The 20,701-nt window shown below is 45.6% G+C and overlaps 1 protein-coding gene across 12 annotated transcripts in view; it reads right to left on the bottom strand.

The window, feature by feature from the left end:
* Positions 1–20,701, bottom strand: part of LOC139375099 (homeobox protein Meis2-like) — a 114,246-nt gene that overhangs the window by 47,944 nt on the left and 45,601 nt on the right. The window lies entirely within an intron of this gene.

The following is a 20,701-nucleotide window of genomic DNA, read 5'->3' as shown; positions in this document are numbered from 1 at the left end:
CCCTCCCTCACCCCTTCCCTTCTCAGGAATGTAACACAACCGCTCGCTGAGGTAACCCAAGCCCCTCCCTTTCTCCCTTTCTCGTTGAGAGAGAGAGAGCGAGAGAGAGAGAGAGAGCGAGAGAGAGAGAGAGAGAGGGAGGGGGGGGGGCAGACTGGAGGTGTAAGACAGCTGTTGTTGTTTTTTCTCTTGCCCTCCTTCTGTCTTTCTCCCTCTCTGTCTCTTGCCCTCTTTATATTTGCCACCACCCCTCTGCATGTACTGTGGAATAATTAATGAGTCAATTGAGCTGTGGAGAGAGAGAAGACTTTGACCAGCAGGGGCAGGGGATTTTATTAAGCTATAGTAATGCCTCCAGTACAGTACTGACTGTAGCTCCACTACCTATTCTTTCAATGAAGAGGGGGCATCCAAAGCACGACCACCACCCCAAACCTGGACTTCCAATATGGGAACTCGCTCTTCTACGCTCTCCACCTAAATGGTGTTTTCTACCATTCCAGTCCTACTCCACCCATCCCCATCCTCCTCTCCTCTCCTCTCCTCTCCTCTCCTCTCCTCTCCTCTCCTCTCCTTTCCTCTCCTCTCTTCGTCCCAGCCCCTCCTGATGGCAGGATCAGGGGCCTGACTAGCTGACCTGTCTGGTGATTGATGATAATGTCTCAGGAAGTCATTTTCCCCCACAGAGCCCTGCCTGCCGCCCTGCTGCCTTTCACCAGGCAGGCTGAACCACTACAGAGGTGACCCAGCCCAGCCCATCACAGACAGAGACACACAGGCCCACTTTCAACTTTCCGCCTGCACAGGTCCGCCTGCCCCCCCCCCCCCCCCCCTTCCCACCGGTGGAGGACAAAGGGTGTAGTCAATACCAGGATCAACATTGGAATAAGTGGGGTCGGATGTTAGCGTCCATAAGAAAGCTCATCCATGAAGGATGACAGTGGTGGATGAAGGATAGTAGATCGTGGATGGGCTTTGGGATGAGAGTCGAAGGGAGAAGGCCTCATCTGCCTGACTATCTTGTTGTTAAAATCAACAGTGGACATCTTGAAGCGGACCAGGCGGGTGATGGCCCCGGCCCCTAACTCTGGGTGCTGAGGATGGTTCCATTACTGTCAGTGGTTACCAGGTCCATTATGGCAATTAGGAGCCCTTCTAACACTAGGAATCCCTCTGCCTGCGCTGCAATTGCTAACATCTGCTAACATCAGCCTCCTTCTATGTTCGGTACAGTTTTCTTTGCTTAAACACACATCTTTTTACAGTCCCCGCTGTATTTTTCTTCTTTCTCCACGGCGCACTCCACTTTTATTTACTTAATTCCACTCAAATTGTGCCTTAAAGAGATCCCTCTCGGTTTGAATCCAAATAACTTAAAATGACCCGTGAAGAGAGAGAGAGAGATGCTTTTCCATAGGCTCCATTACTTTTCATATGGTAGCAGTAGGAGAGAGAGGGGAGGGAGGGGAAATGGCGTGTAGATAATCAATGGAAGAAGGACCGTTAGCCTATTCATCTCCCCCAAACGATTGTGGGTTAATACACACTCTTGCATAGGCAAACAGGGCTGTGTGGCGAGCACATCTGTCTGCCTGGATGGGCTATTTAATGAAACAAGGCGGCCTCTGGGTGCAGAGATGAATGGCTTTCCTACAACGAAAATGGACTCTTCTAACAGTGGCTGAATCCCAGGCTGAGATGCAGGTCCAGATGACACGGCTCTATACATTCAATACAGTGGAGAATCCAGCCTGTGTCCCTGAGAGACAGGCTTTAACAAAGAGGGTGCCAGGTAGGAGAGAGGACATGGCCACCAGAGCAGCTCCCCACGGTGATCATATCAGGGATCCCCTAATGCGAACAAGAGTTTGACTGATCTGGGAGAGAAAGAAGAGAGTGAGAGAGAGAAAAAGGAGACGTACAGTAGAGAGATAAAGAGAGAGAGGGAGGGAGGGGCTGAGCCACCTGGGGCTGATGAGTGGGACTTGATGTGTGTGTGCGTTTGTGTGTGTGTTGTGGCTACCACTGTGTGTGTGTGTGTCTGTGGTGACCCCTGGTCAGGGAGTCTTGTAACAGGAGCTCACCTCCGGTTCTCCTCTCTCCTCTCAGTGTGCTGAACAGGCACCTGAAGACAGGATTAGCCATTGTGACCCAGCCCCAAAGGTAACAGAGATGCACCACCGGGGACAGGCCTGAAACACACACTCCCACGTGCTGCAGGCAGGACCCAGCCAGATAGGCAGGAAAACAGGATGACAGAGGGGAAGGAAGGAGGAGAGGGGAGGATTTGAGATAGGGGGGATGGAAATACAAACACAACAGGACACTAACAAGGGGAAGATAGTAGGTATAGTATAGTGTGGTATCAGCCTGGGTTTGCTTAAGATGTTGTCGTTAAGGTTTTTGTCACAGGGGAAAACACAAAAGCAATATATAAGAAGATTGTGGATCCTATGCTGAGGTAGCGCCCTGGGGTGGCCGAGATCCTGCCTGTGTGGAAAGTGATGCCTGTCACTGTGTCTATGATTCACCCCTGCCAATGTGTGTGTGTGTGTGTGTGTGTGTTTGTGTGTGTGCTCTGCTGTGACGAATGAGCGCCACTTAATTTGCTCCTGATTATGCGGGTTGCTGGTCCTCTAAACCTCTTTGAACTTGTAATTGCCGCTGGTTTCAATAATGAACATTAAGGAAGGATTCAGAAAAGTGTGGATAATTACAGGTTTCCCCCCCTTTTGACTTCTTCATGCTGGATAAGGAAGATGAGGTTAAGGAGGAGGAGGCGGAAGAGGTATAGGAAGAGAAACAAGGAGAGAGGAGGAGGTGCAGGGTTGCGAGGCATGTGGTGTCGCGCCAGGCTCTCTTTATCTAAATAATTGTACAAGCTCGGTTTATGAGCTTTAGCAAGAGGGTCCAGCCCTGGGGATACGGGGGTACTAGCTCGCTCTCCCCCTCAATCAATATTCACACAGATTCCCATCTGGAGCCAAGGCCTGCTCTACTTAGATTTGGATTTATTTCCTTATTTTTATTAGATTTGCTTGCCTTCTTTCCTCAAATCTCTTTTTTTCTTGGGTATCTGGGCTATTTTCTGATACAGCAGGTGGCAGGGCTCTGTATCGTATGCGCTCATCTGTGTAGACTTACATGATTTTAGGAGATGAACTAGGCCTGCTAGATAACAGATACATGGCTATATCTACACACGCTCAGATTCACATGGCCTTATGGTGGTATAGATGGACCAATCCATTGTGGGTAAAGGGGTGACACATGGGGATAAGTGTCCGAGGGAGGAAACCGCAAACAAATTGACCCACTCACTCAGTTTCCATCCTCCACATAGATTGTACATTGGCGGATATGAAACTGCATGCCCATGGTGTCAAAGCGAGCCGTATTATTGAATGGAAAAGATGAAGAGGGGAGGAGCGCGAGGGGAGTTGAGGTGAGAACAAGAGGCTCCCAGTTATAAGGACCCCACTGTGAAGGAATCCCCTGCCTGGAATAAGCACATAGCAAAACAAAAGCAATGGAGGAGGGGAGGGAGGAAAGGGGAGGTGGAGGAAAGGAAAATCACACAACAAAATGTCAGGAGTGGGATTTGGTAGACTCAGGGTCCCATGACAAACCAAACAGAGGAACAGCACCAGGTCTGTTTTTGATTTCTGCCCGATGCCTCCATCCTTTAACCTCACCCTCCTCACACCTATTTGTGCTTCTCCTTTTCCTGCATTTCCTGGTGTGAGATAAATACCAAGGGGGGGGGGGGGGGTTATGGGCTGCTCTGAGGCCTGCAGCTTAGAGGGAGAAAAACTACAGTATCTCATTTAGCTGGTCACCACCAACACATCACAGACCCATGATTCAACTGACCAAGGGGGATATTGATAGAGTGCAGGGGGCTTTTCCCCATTTTTCCATTTTCCCACAACCCCCTCTGGCTTGGTAAATTGCATGGCTCAGAGGAAAATGTGATAGGGGAGAGGGAAGACAATGTGAGGTTGGGAGAATGAGAGGTCTGACAAAATTACTCTGAGAAGATTCAAAAGCCTCAAACCCATTCCTCTAACACAGTCTGCAATGGAGAAGATAACCACATAAAACAAGGACAAGGAAAACCTCAGATAATCTGGGCCTCTCCATCTGTAACAGTGCCAGTCCTGGTTTGGAGTTTTCCCACCATTGGGGCACCGCATACAGTAGCGCAGACTGCCCTCCTTCCAAGTCCATTACATCATTCACCTCTTTTCACCAAAAGAGTAAGCTAGGCCTGGCCTTAGCCAATGGATCAATGTTATCACTGCAGCAGTGGGTTAGGCCAGTGGGAGGGAGGGAGACGCAAGGGTCGAGGGGGTAGCTGAGGCTTGTTTTTGCTGAAGTGTGAGGCCTTAGAGGAGGCAAGAGGAATCTCCAGCTATGGAGCAGTAGTTTATAAATCCTTCACTCCTCAGCTCTCCTCTGTTTGTCTTCTGCTCAGGTCAGGGCATGTGCAGTAACCTTGACAGGGTATGGGCCCCTGGTCTTGCACAAAGTGGCCCCTAGCACTGTAGACACCCATCTGAATGTGCTTAAGATAGTCCCTGGCTTCTCTTGAAGAGATTAATATTAATTAAAGATGCACTGAACTAACTAGCTTTATGTCACAAATTGGGGCATTTCTGAGACAATTCAAGCTTTCGGTGGCTGTAAACATCAGTGCTAACATACATGCATGGGCCTCTTGCAATTGCACTTGTTTTCCTTTTGTTGTTGTTTTGGGGTGTTGTTTTTACTTTTTGGGAGAACATGTTGAGGGTTGTTCTTTTTTTGTTGTTGGCAGGCGCGGCAGAGTTTCACATGGCTTAATCCCCTCCCAACAGCGTCAACAACGTGTTGTAAACATCCCCTTAGCGAAAGCACTCATTTCTGCTACTTCATTAAACAAGGAGCGTTAAGGCACGAACAGCAGGCCTGAGCATTAACAACAGGGAGGGACGGAGGGAGGGAGAGGAGCGGAGGAGAGAAGGTATGAGAGGCTGTCTGTTAATAACAGGTAGGGTAAACTAATAAATAGCACACAACACTGTTTATCTAGAGAGACAATAAGGATCTATGTGAGACATTGACACAGATATACAGTAGGTGTGTAACAACTGCAAGAGAGCTGTGCTGTATTCTGTATTCTCTATCAGTGCCACCCTAGATTGGGATCAGTGAAGTGGAACTATGACAGATCTAGATTAAGGGGGCCAAGTGAAAATGTCTAATGTTCTCGCGTGAAACAAGTCACGGCTATTACCCCCTAATGCTCCACTAAACCTGTGGAGCAACCAGCCAGCCAGACTACATGGCTGTGCGTACTGTAAACAAAGCTTTGTCAATCACGACACACCAACACCACTGGGCATTTCTGTAAAAAGGCTCCGACATGAAACAACCAAAGGTTGATGTGGCTTGTCATATAATTATACGGCCCAGAGTCACTGGATACCTACCGCCTTCTAAACTTTCAGGGAGTTTTTTTCTCTCTCTGTCGTGTATGAAAAAAGGTCTCGCTCGTTCTTGTAAAGCCCTGGTAGACAAAAAGTGTTTCCTATAGTTGAAATGAAAACATTTGTTAGGGTCCAGTTATTGGTTGTCATGGCTTTATCTTCTAGTGGAAGGTTTAGTTGTATGTCTTTATCAATGAGGACTGACTGACGGTACAGTGGCTTCCCAGCTTCACAGGCCCATGTGAGAACCAGGCTAGCGAGGAACAGATGGTAGACCAAGCTGAAGTGACTTGTGTCCTCGTTCCAGGGTCGCTGAGCTGAGCAGCATTAGTTAGAGGAACAAACTGTGGAACCAAAGGCCCCGCCCCACCATACCTGAAGCTCCCCTTCACTCATTATCCTTGACTTCAGTGACTTCCAAAACACAGCCACTCTCCTCTTTCCTGATGTATTATCGCTTCACTTTAGTTTTGTAAACTTCAGATAGAGACTCCATATTTTTACACTTAATATGGCAACTCAAGCTTTCTTATAGGCGTATAAGCCTGGGGTCATGTGGTATGTGTAAGCATACACACACACAGGGTTATGCAGTGGCGGTGAACCAAACTGTTACCTGGGTTGCCTCGGCTGACTGGAGAGCTGACTTCTTGGCTCCGAGGCAAATAAGCACATGACAAATTAGTGTGTGGGCCTCCTTCAGCCCTGAACCTCCGTGACCCCTTAGGAACCTCATCAACCCCCCTTTCTCCCTTACACCCCCTTCTGAACCTCACAAAACACAAAACAAGAGAAAATGAAACCACTACCGTCGCAATGAATACCCAGAGTCGTACAAAACATACTCTTTATCTCCTATAAACATACAAAATCGTGGAATAAAAATACATTGTGTAGGCAGCAAAAATATGGTATAAACAGTTTTAAAAACAGTGGTGTAAAATGAGAACAGTTGTGTATTTCAAACTGTTTGCAGATGTGGGATATACCAGTGAAATGGCTCTAGTGGTGGCCCTAACAATACACATGGATTAGAAGGACTCAAACAGACAAACAGACATACAGACAGGGGACACTACAGAGAGAGATGTTTAGTCTGCTTTAACACAACCGGCTAGCCCTCTCTTTTCGAAGGCAGACTAGTGCACTTGTTTATCGTTTGGGACAAACACCGGTTACCAAGCTTGGCCAACTCTTCCAAGCCCATGACTCCAGAATGACCTAGCTAGCCAGGCTCTTTTATGTCCCTCTCTCACTCTAAAGGGCTGGTTCACAGAGCCACTCCCATCGGGGCTCGACCTGGAGAAGACACCCGGTCGCCATGGAGACTAATGCTCGGTTGAGGGGGAGATTGTTCTGTGATAATTTGCTAGGGATGCTTGTGGTGCTGATGTGATGCACTACTTATATTCTCATCACGTTATCACTAATCATCACATCACTACTCATCACGTCATCACTACTCATCTACTCATCACATCATCACTACTCATCTACTCATCACTAGTAATTTACTCATCACATCATATCTACTCATCACGTTCTATTCATCACGTTATCACTACTCATCTACTCATCCTAAGATCCAAGATGGCGTAGCAGTCAGACGTCTTTGTCCTGTCGTGTTTTTTTACATATTTTTCTTCGCATATCTTTTAAAATATTTTGCTAAACTAAATAAACTACTAACTAAATACTCTCCTGCAACCCGCCTCACCCAATGTAGCGTGGATCTGCTTTTTTCCCCCTAAAGTATCTATATTTACTTCGGATCTGGAATCCCTCAACTGAAGCTAGCCAGCTAACTACCAGCTATCAGTCAGCAAACCATTGCTAGCGGTCATCAGCTAACCTTCAGCTCGAATAGCTCTCGCCAGTTCGAACAACGTGACTCTAACCAGAGCATATCGGACCTATTATTTTTATCCCCGGATTCCCACCGCAAACTGAACATTTTCATCTGGATCAACAACAGATGGCAGGGTAGCCTAGTGGTTAGAGCGTTGGGCTAGTAACCGGAAGGTTGCAAGTTCAAATCCCCGAGCTGACAAGGTACAAATCTGTCGTTCTGCCCCTGAACAGGCAGTTAACCCACTGTTCCTAGGCCATCATTGAAAATAAGAATTTGCTCTTAACTGACTTGCCTAGTTAAATAAAGGTAAAAAAAAAAAAAAGATGCTCTACGACTGGAATTCCGACATAGGACTCCAACAGGCCCCTCAGGTGCGACGCCCGCTGAAGGCCTATTATGCTAACCAGCTAGGCCTGCTAGCTACCTAGAGCTACTTGGAACCCTACTAATTCCACGACCGGTCTATCGACGTCACCGCATGAAGAGGCAAAAACAGACTTAACCCCATCGCGACGTCCCCCAAAGGCTAATTTTCTAGCCCCTGCTATCTGCTTGCTTGCTAACCCAGCCTACTAACTGCTAGCTTGTTTAGCCCCGGTCTGCTAACTGCTAGCTTGTTTAGTCCCGGCCTACTAACTGCTAGCTTGTTAGCACAGGCCTGCTAACTGTCTGAATCGCCGTGTCCCCAGCCAGCCCAACCACTCACTGGACCCATATTTATTTTCAATCTCTTTAATTCGATTATACCTTCCGGTAACCTGCCTCACCCAATGTGATACGGAATCGCTATTATTTTTAATTTTAGAAAACATTCAAGAACCTCCAGAAGCTAACCAGCTAATTAGCTACAAGCTGTTTAGTCATTGTTAGCCACTGCTAGCGGCTTTTACCTTCTGCACAGCCAGCCCTGTTTTTAGCCTGGATAATACTCGCCAGTCTACCAGTATCGAACTGTCTCTCCACAACAAAGCCGGATTCCTGCCGTAATCCCTGGACCACTACTTCTGATCTTCACAGCTAGCTTGCACCCAGTACCGAAGCTATCCCTGAGGTCCACCTAACGGCCTACTCAGCTGTTCACCCGAACCCCACTCATACTCGGCTAGAGCCCAATACTCCACCGGATCCTTGCTGTAAACTCTGGACCTTGGCTAACGCCACTGCCACGAAGCTAGCACCAGTTAGCCGTGAGCCAGGCACATCTCCCTGCTAGCAAACTACATTCTACAAAACCTCTTTCGCCATCTGGCTTGGATTCTCTGTCGACATGGCCTCCCGCCGCACCACCACGACTGGTCTGCCGACGAATACTCCATCCGCTGTGCCTTCAACCGGCCTCCATCTGAGCAGACCCCCCCTACCACCCCCGGGCTAGTAACTTTAAACCCCGTGTCGCCCGCGTGCTAGCATAGTGGCGGCTTCCCTGTTCCATCTACTGCTGCCCCCTGGACACTATGATCACTTGGCTACATAGCTGATGCCTGCTGGACTGTCCATTAATCACGGTACTCCATTCAGTTTATTTATGTTTTATCTGTCGGCCCCAGCCGCGTACTCAGGCTCTGTGTGTAGTTAATCCGACCCTCTCTGCCTAGTCATCGCCATTTTACCTGCTGTTGTTGTGTTAGCTGACTAGCTGTTGTTGTCTCACCTGTTGTTTTAGCAAGCTCTCCCAATCAAGACCTGCGATTACTTTATGCCTTGCTGTATGTCTCTCTCAAATATCAATATGCCTTGTATACTGTTGTTCAGGTTAGTTATCATTGTTTTAGTTTACAATGGAGCCCCTAGTTCCACTGTAAATAATGTCTGCACATTATGCCCTGAATATATTCTACCACGCCCATAAATCTGCTCCTTTTATTCCTTATCCCCAACGCTCTAGGCGACCAGTTTTGATAGCCTTTAGCCGCACCCTCATCCTACTCCTCCTCTGTTCCTCGGGTGATGTGGAGGTAAACCCAGGCCCTGCATGTTCCCAGGCACCCTCATTTGTTGACTTCTGTGATCAAAAAAGCCTTGGTTTCATGCAAGTCAACATCAGAAGCCTCCTCCCTAAGTTTGTTTTACTCACTGCTTTAGCACACTCTGCCAACCCTGATGTCCTTGCCGTGTCTGAATCCTGGCTGAGGAAGGCCACCAAAAATTCTGAGATTTCCATATCCAACTATAACACTTTCCGTCAAGATAGAACTGCCAAAAGGGGGAGGAGTTGCAATCTACTGCAGAGATAGCCTGCAAAGTTCTGTCATACTTTCCAGGTCTATGCCCAAACAGTTCGAACTTCTAATTTGAAAAATTAATCTCTCCAGAAATAAGTCTCTCACTGTTGCCGCCTGCTACCGACCCCCCTCAGCTCCCAGCTGTGCCCTGGACACCATCTGTGAATTGATCGCCCCCATCTAGCTTCAGAGTTTGTTCTGTTAGGTGACCTAAACTGGGATATGCTTAACACCACGGCAGTCCTACAATCTAAGCTAGATGCCCTCAATCTCACACAAATCATCAAGGAACCCACCAGGTACAACCCTAAATCCGTAAACATGGGCACCCTAATTGACATCATCCTGACCAACTTGCCCTCCAAATACACCTCTGCTGTCTTCAATCAGGATCTCAGCGATCACTGCCTCATTGCCTGTATCCGCTATGGGTCCGCGGTCAAACGACCACCCCTCATCACTGTCAAACGCTCCCTAAAACACTTCTGCGAGCAGGCCTTTCTAATTGACCTGGCCCGGGTATCCTGGAAGGATATTGACCTCATCCCGTCAGTTGAGGAAGCCTGGTCATTACTACTCATCTACTCAACACGTCATTACTACTCATCTACTGATCACGTCATTACTACTCATCTACTCATCACGTCATCATGTCATTACTACTCATCTACTCATCACGTCAATACTGCTCATCCACTCATCATGTCATCACTCATGTTAACTCCTATATTGACAGGGTTGATACTATAGGTGCCATCTCTCTACTTCCGCTGTTGTTGCCTATGTTACCATTGATAGTTATGTTTGTGTAACTAATTTTGCCCTGGATCATGGCAGTCATCATGTCACAATGACATGACACTCATTCCTACCCTGCTGCATCTGATTTACAGATGTCTTCATACACTCATGATTGTAGGAGATAAAAAAATACCCATGATATAAATAACTAATTCTTCTCAATGACACAACGTTTCACAACATTCAGTCACACTTTTTGACAGTGAAAGATACCAGTCATATCTAAGGTTCCAGTGAATATGCAACAGGGCTCTATACGAAACACAATTCAAATGAACCCACGTGAAAGTGTTCGGCTCAACGTACGACCCCCAAACTGACCCTGGGATATATCACTTCCCTTTCAGACAGCCCAGGGTTGCAATACACTTGGCTTAGCAGCTTAACAGCATTTCCCCAAACACCCCGACCAAAACGGTGCATGGCCCAGCACAAAACCTGAGATGCTTGATGCCTGCCTGAGAGTGCAACCCCTTCCTTCATAGACTGCATTACACTTATGGGTGAATGGACGCACACACACACACACACACACACACACACACACACACACAGACACACACACAAGCCCCACTAGGTCTGCTCCTGAGGTCCCCTATTTATTTTTATAGGTGTTTGAGGATTTAGGTTAGTCAAAAGACAAGGCCAGGCCGGGAGTGGTATCTTTGAATGCGAGTGCTTCCTGTTTTCATTGCCTGGTTCGACCCTTGCCTTAGCAGGTTCTATTTGGGGCTAACAGAGGACTAGCAGGTTGCTACAAAAACGGAAGGCTGAGGGCGCCAAAAGGCTAATTAGGAGAACTTCACCAAATGAAGGGGCAGCCCCTTTTACTGCTAAGGAAACGCCCCAGCTAGCAGTTAGCCTAGCAACACAACTTCACTCTCTGTCTATCTCACCCTGCCTATGTCTTCCCTTTTCTCCCTAGAGCCCACCTCTCTCTTTCCCTCTCCTCTGCTCCTTACATCTATCCTATCTTCCTGTTTCTCCATCCATCCCTCCCTCCCTCCTTCCCTTTCTGCCTCCCTGCTTTTGAAGTGCAGTCGAACATTTTACCCCTAACAGTGAAGTTTACCTTTCTGATAACATAATCTCCCTGTAGTATTGAAAAGCTTATACCAACAGTCTGGTATTTCACTTCCCTTAATGTGACTGGAAGACATCCAGAAACTCAGAAAGACAGAGGGAGAGAAAGGGAGGGAGGGGAGAGGGAGAGACTGTCTCTGGCCCTCTAGTGCTAGCTTACGCCAGCTGATCTCAGCAGTTTGCCAATTCCACACAGGGCATAAAAGAAGCCAGCTCACATGCTTTCTGCTGCTATATGAATACATACATGAAAGAGGCTGGGCTTATCACAATAACTCGAACAAATAATTGCCGGCGTATTCATTACGTATAGAAGATATCAGATCTCGGCTGCCACACACAAAATGCTGTGTTTCATTCTCCCTGGGCTGACTGAAGGCCGCTGAAGGACTGAGGGGCAAGTGGCAATTGAAGCAGGCCTATTTTCCATATCTGATTGTGATGAAGAAAGCCGCCCTGCGATTTCTCCCATGAGAGTGTGAGGTCAGGGGGAACCCAGGAGGGAGGGGAGGGGAGGGGGAGGCGATTTTGTTATTCTGAATCCGAAAGCTAACAATTGTTACTGTTGGCCTGTGTTGTTTTTCGCAATGTGAAGGGGGTCCCGTCCTTTTGAGCTCTTTCAGAATTAGGTGACAATGGCTGGATGTAGAGAACATATGTAGGGAGACCCCTGTGGTCGCTCTCATGGTGGAGAAGCTAGCACGCTGGAGAAAATACAAGCCCCGCTACCTTTCACTCTCTGCCTCAGTTAATGAATGTGTCAATGGAAGAATGCTGCAATAGGCCATTCAGGGGCCAAAGTCCCCAAGAATTCGCCCCTGCACAAACGCATCCTGAAATGGAAAGTACATTTGCCTAACAAATTAAAAGAAAAGGCCAATGTGTGTGTGTGTGTGTGTGTGTGTGTGTGTGTGTGTGTGTGTGTGTGTGTGCGCGCGTGCGTGTGCGTGTGTGTGTGGATGTGTTGGGGGTAGAGTAAAGTAGAGGGGCATAATTCAATAGGTCTTCTTTTTTGACTTAGAAAAAAATTAAGTTAGGTTAAAATGGAGGGATTATTGCTTGTACAAGTCTGGCCTAGGCGTCTCACAACAGACAAATCAAGATTTGAGAAAACATCTCAAAGCAGGAGAGGTAATAAAGGAGAGTGGGAAAAAAAGGGATTTTGAAAGCTTTACTTCTCTGAATTAGAACAACTGCCCCTGGATCCAATCTCTTGTGTCTCCCCTTTCCACTCTTTCAATGCAATTTTAAAACAATTCTAAAGGAAATTGGTGGAGAGGCGGAAAAGCTTTCTTTGCTTCTTTCTCTGTTTTTTTGGAGCAGGGGAGCATTGGAACTGTGAGAGGCCTTCAAACGGGCATTCCTCGAGTCGCCAGGAAAGAAGCCTAATGATCCCTCAATGAAGCGAGAAATGTCTAATTCGACCAAATTGCCAAAAGTATGTGGACACCCCTTCAAATTAGTTAATTCGGGCCTTTCAGCCACACCCGTTGCTGCCAGGTGTATAATATCAAGCACACAGACATGCAATCTCCATAGACAAACATTGGCAGTAGAATGGTCTTACTGAAGAGCTCAGTGACTTTCAACGTGGCACTGTGATAGGATGTCACCTTTCCAACAAGTCAGTTGGTCAAATTTCTGCCCTGCTAGAGCTGCCCCGGTCAGTAGGTAAGTGCTGTTTTTGTGAAGTGGAAACGTCTAATAGCAACATAGTCTCAGATGCGAAGCGGTAGGCCATACAAGCTCACAGAGCGGGGCCGCCGAGTGCTGATTCGCGTAACGTGTAAAAATGGTCTGTTCTCAGTTGCAACACTCACTACCAAGTCCCAAACAGCCTCTGGAAGCAACTTCAGCACAATAACTGTTTGTGGGGGCTTCATGAAATGGGTTTCCATGGCCGAGATCACCATGCACAATGCCAAACGTCGTCTGGAGTGGTGTAAAGCTTGCCGCTATTGGACTCTGGACCAGTGGAAATGCGTTCTATGGAGTGATGAATCACACTTCACCATCTGGCAGTCCGACGGACACATCTGGGTTTGGGGGATGCCAGGAGAACGCTACCTGCCCGAATAAATAGCACCAACTGTAAAGTTTGGTGGAGAAGGAATAATGGCCTGTGGCTGTTTTTCATGGTTCGGGCTAGGCCCCTAACTTTGTGAAAGGAAATCTTAACGCTACTGCATACAATGACATTCTAGGCGATTCTGTTCTTCCAACTTTGTGGCAACAGTTTTCTGTTTCAGCATGACAATGACCCTGTGCACAAAGAAAGGTCATAAATGGTTTGTCGAGATCGGTGTGAAAGAACCTGACTGGCCTGCACAGAGCCCTGACATCAACCCCATCGCATACCTCTGTGATGAATTAGAACGCCGACTGTGAGCCAGGCCTAATCACACAACATCAGTGCTCGACCACATTAATGCTCTTGTGACTGAATGGAAGCAAGTCCTCACAGCAATGATCCAACATCTAGTGGAAAGCCTTCCCAGAAGAGTGGAGGCAGTTATGGCAGCAAAATGGAGACAAACTCCATATTAATGCCCATGATTTTGGAATGAAATGTTTGACGAGCAGGTGTCCACATACTTTTGGTCACGTACTGTAGTATGAGCGCACCAAATTAACCGTGTGTGTGTGTGTGTGTGTGTGTGTGTGTGTGTGTGTTTCTAACCACCCTGGTAGGTGGCCCCCCGAAATGTTCAACCCTCACTATCTTCCCCTTTTTCCCTCCTTCACACACAGGACAACCATCTAACTTCAAGCTCACTGTCAGCTTCCAAACGAAGCCCATTCTATTCTGCGGGTTGGGGAGAAATCTCCAGCCAAGGATATGTAGCCTAGCCATGAACTGTGCTGTGTGGTGGTACTGCAAGGCTAAGGGCTGTGCTGTGTGGTGGTACTGCAAGGCTAAGGGCTGTGCTGTGTGGTGGTACTGCAAGGCTAAGGGCTGTGCTGTGTGGTGGTACTGCAAGGCTAAGGGCTGTGCTGTGTGGTGGTACTGCAAGGCTAAGGGCTGTTCTGTGTGGTGGTACTGCAAGGCTATGGGCTGTGCTGTATGGTGGTACTGCAAGGCTAAGGGCTGTGCTGTATGGTGGTACTGCAGCTCCACTGCTCCTAAATAGATAAAAGTGATTAAAGCACTCCTGATTATCCCTGACCAATATGTAATGGATTTACAGCCCTTTCAATTAGGCCGTATTTGCTAGCCACTCATTATTTGGGCTTTGGTTAGGTAATCAGGGGGGCAGAGGCTTTGGGCAACGCAGCCACAGGGAGTGGGGGGCACCTGACCCTCTTAAATGAGAGGATCAGGATCATCCTGGGGTTCTGACCTGACCTGGCTCACTACCTTCCTCCCTCATTCTTCTTCTCCATTCATACATCCCTCCTTCATCCTATCACTCTGTCCATCCTAACTATGCCACGTGGTCAGCAGGCACCAGCTTGTGTGTCCCGTCCACCTCTCTGCCTGAAATCAGACCTCCCGGTTAAAAATCAATACAGACCGCCGTTCTGATAATGTTCTGACATCAGAGAGGGCGGTGGGACATGACAACCCACCGCACACACACACACTCCCTTCTCTTGGACCATGCTGCCTGGCTAGCTTTATCACCTCAGTGCACACAAACACTGTTCAGTGACTCCTGACTCTACAGTGGCTTGACAGGGACCCTCGCTAATAATAAACACAAGCACACACACACACACACACACACACACACACACACACACAGATATTAATTTCTAAAACTATCCACAGAATGAATGTGTCCTCTGAATATTTAATCCAAGGCGTAGTGTCACTCTTTGCCTACTGAAGTGAATGAGCCGTTGTCAGATGTTGTCTGATTTAAGTGTTCGGCAAAGAGAGAGAGAGTGTGGCAAACAAACAAGCTTCTCTGTGTTTTGGCGAGAAGCCAGCTTAACATGCAACCTCTCAACCTCAAACAACAGACAGAATATAGGCTTTACTTAGCCGGACAAACTTCTCTCTTGGAGGAGAGCCCAAGCACTTCCCCAGTGTTTCCGCAGATCATGTATGTAGACATTTGCGCAATCTTGAACAAACTTTTTCTGGCTGGTGCTCGCATTGCCTTCATTGTTTGTTTTTATAACAAATAATAACTTTGGACATGAGTGCATTCCTATCAAAGTAAGTGCCTTATTTTCTGTATATTGTTGTCATTTCTACTGTACAGTAGCGTACAGTATGTATGTATATATGATGTATCTATGTATGGAGCATAATGTATTTACAGTTTTATTCACATGTTTTCAAATACTGGTGACAAATAATGCATTCCGATTATTGCATAGATTGTAATGTGTATAAAATACTTTTTTGAAGGTTGTACTGATTATGATGCGCTATTCTGTTTGCCAGCTATGTGTGGCACCATGTTGACATTATACAATGCAATCTGGGTGTCACGTAAACGTCTGTCAGACCAAAGATGTTAGAACTTCTTTGGGATAGGGGGCAGTATTTTCAAGTCCAGATGAAAAGTGTGCCCAAAGTAAACTGCCTGCTACTCAGGCCCAGAAGCTAGGATATGCATATTATTAGTAGATTTGGATAGAAACCACTCTGAAGTTTCTGAAACTGTTTGAATGATGTCTGGGAGTATAACAGAACTTATTTGGCAGGCGAAACCCGAGGACAAACCATCAAGGGAAACATTTTTTTGAGGTCACTCTCTTTTCAATTAGTTTTCAATGGGAATCTAGAATTTTAAGGCCCTTGCTTGCAGTTCCAATCGCTTCCACTAGATGTCAACAGTCTTTAGAAATGTTTTTCCTTTGAGAAATGAAGTAGCCCTGTTCAGAACGAGGGTCGAGTGAAGTGTGCTGTTTGTTAGAGGCGCGTGACCTGAAAGCTCGCTCCACTTTGTTTTCCTCCGGTATTGAACACAGTTTATCCCGTCTTAAATTTTTCGATTATTTACGTTAAAGAATACCTAAAGTTGTATTAGGGAAGTTGTTTGAAATGTTTGGACAAAGATTACAGGTAACGTCTGCGATATTTTGTAGTCATGTTGTGCGAGTTGGAACTGGTGTTTTTCTGGATCAAACGCGCCAAATAAATGGACATTTTGGATATATAACGACGGAATTAATCGAACCATTTGTGATGTTTATGGGACATATTGGAGTGCCAACAGAAGAAGCTCGTCAAAGGTAAGGCATGAATTACATCTTTATTTCTGAGTTTCGTGTCGCGCCTGGCGGGTTGAAATATGATTGTCTGTGTTTGTTTGAGGGGGTGCTATCCTCAGATAATAGCATGGTTTGCTTTCGCCGTAAATCCTTTTTGAAATCTGACACATTGTCTGGATTAACAACAAATGTAGCTTTAATTTGGTGTATTGCATGTGTGATTTCATGAAAGTTTAATATTTATAGTAATTTAATTTGAATTTGGCACTCTGCCATTTCACCGGATGTTGGTCAGGTGGGACGGTAGAGTCCCATCTAGCCTAGAGAGGATATTGAGGTGAAGGAATGGTTCACTCATCTTTCGAGTAAACTTCCGTAAGTGAATGAAGGGAAATGAATGATCGTAGACGACACCCCCTTCAACATGCATACTGCAAACAGACCAAACTTATCTTGTCTCCTCTTCTTATCTTTGGCTGATGCGAAAAAACAAACGTGGTGGCGCGCACAAATGTCGGATTAGTTTCGATTTTTAACAAGTGTTTTACTCAATTATTTCGATCAATGGAGAGACCACCCGTGATGTGATGAATTGTAAATAGTAATTGCTATTTGCTCATTCATATTGTGGTTTCGGTCAGCCAAGAGTTAGCTAAATATGACTGCTTGTGTTATGTCAGTCTTTTGTCAGTTAGAACTAGGACTGATGTAGGCTACATTTTCCGGTTTGGATGATGTTTGTGCAAAATGTTTATGTGAAAAAACAGTGTAGCTGTCAGTGTAGAATAAACACAGAGCCAGTATTGTATTGAAAGGCAATGTGATGTGCAGTATGTGCCAAACCAGTGGACAGGGCTGCTGATGTTACACTAGCTAGGCGTCAGCACTACCTCCACATCTCAGAGGCTCTTCAGCAGAGCAAACTAGCTTTGTCTGATTGAATTGACCCGGTCACTCTGGACCAATGACAGGTGAGTGACAGGCGAGCGTGACAAGTCAGTGACAGGTGTGTATGTGTGCGTTTGTGTACGTGTACATGTACATGTGTGTACACTTGTGTATATGTGTGTCACAGGAGCTTGCTGACGGCAGCACGGCTCATAATAATGGCCGGAACGGACTTTATGGAATGGCACCAAAACACATAGAAATCACGTGTGTGATGTATTTGATACCATTTCACTTATTCTGCTCCAGTCATTACCACGAGCCTGTCCTACCCAATTAAAGTGCATCAAACCTCCTGTGATGTGTGTCCACTAGGGCTGTGACGATATCGCATTTTTTTTCCCCATGACAAAAATAAAAACAAGAAGCAGACCAAAGTCTTTGGTCCTTTAAAAACCTGCTGTATGTAAAATATTGTGTGCTACAGCTTGGAAAATAAATACATGTGACTCTGGATGACAACATGATGTTTGTTTCCAACATTAGGGCTGTTTTCCTAAAGAAGTTCAATATTTCCTTGCCAAAATACTAACGAGTATCGCGATACTGGTATTGTTCCAGCTAGGGCTGTTACGGGTGTTCGTATTACCGCCACACCGGCAGTCACGAGTCATGACCGCAGGCAAATTCCATGTGACCGTTTAGTCATGTTAATTAGCCTTCTACAATCTCTGATGCTGCTGATGGTCATTAGAAGCCTACCAAACTTGCAACTGCCTGGTCCCTCTAATCACTCTGACATCAATGCAAATGTAATTCAAAATCAAATCAAACACTTCAAGAGAGCCCATGAGCTTATGTTGCACAACAATTCTGTAGGCTATGCAATTGCATGAGAAAACAGAGTTTTGAGGGCCTCTAATAAAAAGAGGAGGATCCCATCAGCTTTCTATAGGCTAGGCCTACAATATTTATTTCTCAACTTTCCTAATATTAAGCACATTGCATCACTTTACTATCTGGCTGGCATGAAAATAAACCAAGGGAAAAGCGTCCTCCATTCGCTATTTAAGTGCATAGATGACATGTATTTTTTCTCCTGCCCCTGTTCTGAGACAGGTGCATGCTAATGGTCCACTCTAAATCAAAACTAATTTCACGCATATATTATTTAGTTTATGTAAAGACAAAGTTAAATCAAGAATACTCTGATGGGTGACAATATTAGCCTATCACTTGTGAATGATATATTATCATTTGTGAATGATGCCCAGCTTCTGTGCAGTAAGGCAAGAAACAGCGCATGCCTTTTTTTGGTGACTTTTTCAAATCATAGTCCATACACCTCATGAAGCCTAGCCCATAGGCCTATATGTTTTAATAAGGTTTGTATCACACCTCATGAAGCCTAGCCCATAGGCCTATATGTTTTAATAAGGTTTGTATCACACCTCATGAAGCCTAGCCCATAGGCCTATATGTTTTAATAAGGTTTGTATCACACCTCATGTAGCCTAGCCCATAGGCCTATATGTTTTAATAAGGTTTGTATCACACCTCATGTAGCCTAGCCCATAGACCTATATGTTTTAATAAGGTTTGTATCACACCTCATGTAGCCTAGCCCATAGACCTATATGTTTTAATAAGGTTTGTATCACACCTCATGAAGCCTAGCCCATAGACCTATATGTTTTCATAAGGTTTGTATCACACCTCATGTAGCCTAGCCCATAGACCTATATGTTTTCATAAGGTTTGTATCACACCTCATGAAGCCTAGCCCATAGACCTATATGTTTTCATAAGGTTTGTATCACACCTCATGAAGCCTAGCCCATAGACCTATATGTTTTAATAAGGTTTGTATCACACCTCATGTAGCCTAGCCCATAGACCTATATGTTTTAATAAGGTTTGTATCACACCTCATGTAGCCTAGCCCATAGACCTATATGTTTTCATAAGGTTTGTATCACACCTCATGAAGCCTAGCCCATAGGCCTATATGTTTTAATAAGGTTTGTTTCGATAAGGCTTGTATCAGAACTAAAGTAACAAATAACTTCTTAAAATGAAACACATTCATCCGCTTTACAACCGGTGTAGAGCCTAACTGGCATACATAGGTGGCGCGTGAGTTTCAAGTTTGGGGATGATTTCACTGTAAAAATACACCTTTATAATAAAACATTACATAATTGCATATGTGATACATTTTGAGAATGTTTTGCCGCTAATTGATTGTATCTTGGAATACTCGTGCTTATAGCCTACTGCTGTGTGTGCATTGCTGCGCTTATAATGTAAACAAATAACCTAATAGTTTATCAACATTTTAAGCTAAACGTTCTTCAGCCTCATTGCTTTAAAAAATAAATAAATTGGGAGGCGAGCGGTTGTATTAATTTGGGATCTATCGCATCCCACTACTGTCCCAGACTATGTTTGGAATATTTAGTTCTCGCACAGAAGGACAAGTTGACTAATAGAATAGGTCAACTTTTGAACTATGGGGGAAGTAGATTGACATAGGCTAGTGCTTTTGCTGTTCGTTAGGCCTACTCATCTTATTGGCTGACGAAATGTAATTGAGGACAGTTCTTCTAACATCTTCCATATGCACCTCGGAATTCAATAACAAGGATGTGAGCAGGTGCATCCCCGATGTGTCTGTCTTCACTTATAGCCTACTTCGGAGCTGAGATAGACGCGTGTGAGAAGAACCCGATCACATGACAGACATTGGCTAATAAGAATTGAGATATCTGAGAGAGCCATGTGAGTGAGAGGTGCTTCGGAACACACAGCCAGGAGAAGGGAATTATAATTATCATGTACAGCCCAAGGGCACAGCGGCCAATGGCCGTAAAAGGCATGTATTTTTTTAGGGAGCATCACTGCCGTCGGGAAATTCGAGATATTATCAAGTGTCAAATTGTGAATGAGAGACTGATGAAGTGTGTGCAGGCTGAGCAAGAAATAAAGCAGAGCTCCTGCCTTTCATGCAACTTTTTTCAAATCATCATTAGAGTCGCATCATGCAGCCTTGGAATGTATTACAAATCAAAACATATCGTCCAATGTTTGTATCACAACAAAAGTTGCATAAATAACTATAAATTAAGCATATAGGAGGACGTGTTTCTTTGAATAGCCGTATGCGTACTCCCTCAGAAATCGTTTGGAGAAAACATCCTTTCTATTTTATTCAG

Source organism: Oncorhynchus clarkii, chromosome 19 (genome assembly GCF_045791955.1).
Source record: "Oncorhynchus clarkii lewisi isolate Uvic-CL-2024 chromosome 19, UVic_Ocla_1.0, whole genome shotgun sequence".
Lineage (NCBI taxonomy): Eukaryota > Metazoa > Chordata > Actinopteri > Salmoniformes > Salmonidae > Oncorhynchus > Oncorhynchus clarkii.
Note: the sequence above shows the minus strand (reverse complement) of the source record. Positions and strands in the feature narration are given on the sequence as shown.